This window comes from Macaca mulatta, chromosome 15, assembly GCF_049350105.2.
Source record: "Macaca mulatta isolate MMU2019108-1 chromosome 15, T2T-MMU8v2.0, whole genome shotgun sequence".
Taxonomy (NCBI): domain Eukaryota; kingdom Metazoa; phylum Chordata; class Mammalia; order Primates; family Cercopithecidae; genus Macaca; species Macaca mulatta.
In genome coordinates, this window is record NC_133420.1 from 13231408 (window position 1) to 13236169 (window position 4762).

Here is a 4762-nt window from a genome sequence, read left to right on the forward strand (position 1 = left end):
CAAAACAAATGAGAGTCACTTGAAATTTATTTCTTTTTAGAAAAATTTCACCCAAAATGCAATGTACTTCAGTGTAGCAGTCAGTGTTTGGAAAACAGTTTACTTGAAAATAGTACTACAAAATTGTGTACATGAATGTTACTAATTTGGTCATAGCCATGCAAGTGGTAGCTGTGTTTTCAGTAGTAACCCATTTACTTTCAAATAATTCAGTCATGGCAAAAAAAAAAAAAAAGCATTTTCCCTGGTATTGGTAGCAGTGTAAGTCCAAGACCTATTAGTAAGTAGAAAGTTATTAAACCAAGCAATAATTATGTGCTTTACATTTTTTTTTACAGAAATCATATGATACAGAGACTGTGTGAAAGCAAAGAAGGTAGTCAGTATGGACAGTTGTCAGCCAAATTCCAAAGCTTGATCTGAATGAGAGCATTTCTGCTGGATTAAAAAATGTGAATGAAGTATTTGTGGAAAAGTCTTTGTACGTCATTCTCTCCTTAATAGGCACATCTTAGCTCACTCAGGATACAAACCATATGGAGAGAAGCAATATAAATGTGAACAGTGTGGAAAACTCTTCGTTTCTGTTCCAGGTGTTAGAAGACACATGATAATGCACAGTGGAAATCCAGTTATAAATGTACGATATGTGGGAAAGCTTTTTATTTTCTCAATTCATTTGAAAGACATCAGAGAACTCACACAGGAGAAAAACCCTATAAATGTAAACAATGTGGTAAAGCGTTCACTGTTTCCGGTTGTTGTCTAATACATGAACGAACTCACACTAGAGAGAAACCCTACGAATGTAAGGAATGTGGAAAACATTCAGATTTTCTTGTTCTTTTAAGACGCGTGAAAGGACTCACACTGGAGAAAGACCCTATAAATGTACCAAATGTGATAAAGCCTTCAGCTGTTCCACTTCACTTCGTGACCATGGAAGCATTCATACTGGAGAGAGACCCTATGAATGTAAACAATGTGGCAAAGTCTTTAGTCATTTGAGTTCCCTTTGTAACCATAGAAGTACTCATACTGGAGAGAAAGCCTATGAATGTAAACCATGTGACCAAGCCTTCAGTCGTCTCAGTTCCCTTCACCTCCACGAAAGAATTCATACTGGAGAAAAATCCTATGAATGTAAGAGATGCGGTAAAGCCTACATTCGTTCCAGTCATCTTACTCGCCATGAAAGAAGTCATGATATAGAGGCTGGGTGTAGTGACTCAGCCGATAATCCCAGCACTTTGGGAGGCCAAGGAATGTGTATTGCTTGAGCCCAGGAGTTCATAACCAGCCCGGATTAAAACAGCGTGAAACAACCTGGGCATCAAGGTGAAACCCTGTCTCTAGAAAAAATAAAATAATGCCAGGCACGGTGGCTAACACCAGTTACTCGGGAGACTGAGGCAGGAGAATGGCGCGAACCCAGGAGGCAGAGCTTGCAGTGAGCCGAGATCGCACCAGTGCACACCAGCTTGGGCGACAGAGCGAGACTCCGTCTCAAAACAAATAAATAAAAATAATTAGCTGGGCATGGTGGCACATTTCAGTTGTCTTAGTTCTTTTTCAAGGACATAAAAAGCAACGTTGGGTTGGGGAAAGCCCTGTGCATGCGGATCACGAGGTCAGGAGATCGAAACCATCCTGGCCAACATGGTGAAACCTCGTCTCTACTAAAAATACAAAAAGTAGCTGGGTGTGGTAGCATATGGTTGTAATCCCAGCTTCTCAGGAGGCTGAGGCAGGAGAATCACTTGAACTCAGGAGGTGGAGGTTTCAGTGAGCCGAGACTGTGCCACTGCACTCCAGCTTGGCGACAGAGTGAGAATCCATCTCAAAATAAACAAACAAATAAATAAAGCCCCTTGAATGTAAGAAATGTGGTAAAACATTTACTCTTTCCCATTCCCTCATAAACATGAAAAGGCTAACACTGCAGAGAAACCTTAAGAATGTAGGAAATGTGGCCAAGCCTTCAGATTTTCCTGTTTTTGAAGATTTGGGAGGACTCAGAGTGGAGAAAAGCCTTTTGAATCTAAATTTGTGGTAAGGCCTTCAGTTGTGTTAGTTCCATTTGAAGACATCAGCTCATTCCTGAGAAAAACCCTATGAATGTCCAGAATCTGGGAATGTTTCATTTCTCTCATCCCCACTCAAGGACAAATGAAAATGCACACTATAGCTGGCTGGACCTTGTAAATACAAGAACGTACACAGGATTAAAACTCTAATAGTTTAGAAACTGCAAGAATATTTTCAGTTTTCACATTTACTTGAAACGTCATGTGAAAACTCCCACAGGAAAGAAGTTCTATAAGTGAAGCTTTTCTAATTTGGAAAGCCTAATGCAAATTAGTTATCGTGTAGTGCTTGAAAAAATGTATGAAATGTTACACAAGTTACAAGTATATTGTTTTTTCCGTGACTCATTCTTAAAGAGTCTTGAGAATGCATTTCACCTTGTTTTGCAGGGAAACCTTGAGGTGAGAGTTCTGTAAATGCTCTTTAAGCAGTAGTACTTGAGTTTCATAGATAATGATATTAAGTTTGTTGGTAGAATTTTTGTCTATTCATTTGATAATGTGCTGGATTCATGGTTGAATTTTGATGTTTTTCTAACATGGAGGTAAGTTTAATTTTTTTGTTTCATTATTATCTTTTTTTTGAGATGGAGTCTCACTCTGTTGCCCAGGTTGGAGTGCAGTGGTGCGATCTCAGCTCACTGCAACCTCCACCTGCTGGGTTTAAGCGATTCTCCTGTCTCAGCCTCCTGAGTACCTGGGATTACAAGCGCCCGCCACTACATCCAGCTAATTCTTTGTATTTTTAGTGGAGACAGGGATTCGCCATGTTGGCTAGGCTGGTCTTGAACTCCTGACCTCATGATTTGCCCTCCTCGGCCGCCCAACATGCTGGGATTACAAGCATGAGCCACCACACCTGGCCAGGTAAGTTTCATTTGTATGTATTGCCCTGTGATTAATGGACCAGTGAATAATGATTGTCAATTGTTGGGATAGTCTTACTAGCCTCATTTGGAAAATTTTGATTATCCCTTGTTCATTATACACATTCCACCTTTCCTTGTTAAAGGAAAAACTACTCTTGATGTAAAGATGTTTATTTTTTGCTAATACTGAGTTGGTATTAATTCCTAAGTACATAAAGTTTACCATAGAGTATCATCTCGTGAGTTCTTTGCATCTGTTGCCCTTTATTCTTTATTATTTCTATCCGTTATTTGGATCGTTCACTTTGAATGAAGGAGAGAGGACTGTGATAGGAGGATATGTTGTAACCAATCTGAGGGAGGAAGCATTCAGTCTCTCAGTCACATATGATAGCGTTGGGCTTTTCATCGATGTCTTTGGTATTGTAGTAGATCGTATTACACCATTATGGTATGATGGTTTATATATTGTATTTTAGAGTATTACAGTCTTACCAGTCAGTGTATCATGATTCAGTTCCCTACCAGCCAACAGACAAACCAATCACGTACTCCTGTAGGAACAAAGGAACATCCTCGGCCTGGCGCGGTGGCTCACGCCAGTAATCCCAGCACTTAGGGAGACCGAGGCGGGTGAATCACGAGGTCAGGAGATCGAGACCATCCTGGCTAACACGGTGAAACCCCGTCGCTACTAACAATACAAAAAATTAGCCGCGCGTGGTGGTGGGTGCCTGTAGTCCCAGCTTCTAGGGAGGCTGAGGCAGGAGAAGGGCATGAACCCGGGAGACAGAGCTTGCAGCGAGCCGAGATCACACCACTGCACTCCAGCAAGGGTGATAGAGCGAGACTGTCTCAAAAAAAAAAAAAAAGGAAATTCCTCACTTTTTAAATGTGATACCACCCTCTGCTCCCAAGTTAATCCCTGTTTGGGCCTGTGGGAACTTACACCATTCTCCTATATGTAATTAATAACTGATGTCTGGTTTTTCTGTTTAGTAGGAGATGTTATGTGTTTAACGGTGCCAGTAAAAGTAGGGTGCGAATTCCTTCCTCACCAGTGGGGTGCATGAGACGGTATTGAAACAATTGACAACACAAATGGAATGGACCAGCCCTCATGAAGGACACCTGCTCAACTTGACCTACCTGCTGTCAGCTGATGGTTCCGTAACACATCAGCAGTCACCTGAGTCAGAACCGTGAGCTGATGATGTGCCTTCCGTTTGGTCTGCACAGTGTTTTGTTTTCTTCAGGTGTTGTCATCTTCTCCCACACTAAAACGCTCTCATCTCCTAGACATGAATGTTTAATTGCACCCCATCATGACATTTGACCTGTGCTTAGCAGGCGGTTTTGAGGCCCTGGCTTATTAATGCACGGAAGCACAGCACATAAGCCGACACTTATGTCCTAATTAGCAAGAATCCGGCTGTATCTCTGTAGTCCCTGCATCTACTCTGGTCACCATCTCTGTATGCTGAGGGCAGCCATGTGAACATTATTAATTATTGTACACTCCAATCAATAGTTATTATGTAGGCAGAAGTAGTGGCCTTGTTTGTTTCTTGTGCTGCTGCTCCCCTTGCCACTGTCCCCTACACCCTCCTGATCAGGTGTACATCCATGGTGCCTCATGGTTCAGTCACTGATGAGTAATGAAAATGGGAAGAAAGAGTTTGATATTAGCCACTATCGAAGCATATGAAGAAGCATCTCAGCTGCTTGCATTGAAAAATTCCTAACCAGTGTGTGGGCTTTTCTTATCACTGCTGCTTATCAGCGTGTCAAAAGTTGAATCTTCGG

At 41.6% G+C, this 4762-nt stretch overlaps 1 pseudogene; it reads left to right on the top strand.

Moving 5' to 3' along the window:
• The first annotated feature begins 345 nt into the window (after positions 1-345).
• Positions 346-1280, top strand: LOC144334772 (uncharacterized; annotated as a pseudogene).
• The last annotated feature ends 3482 nt before the right edge of the window (positions 1281-4762 follow it).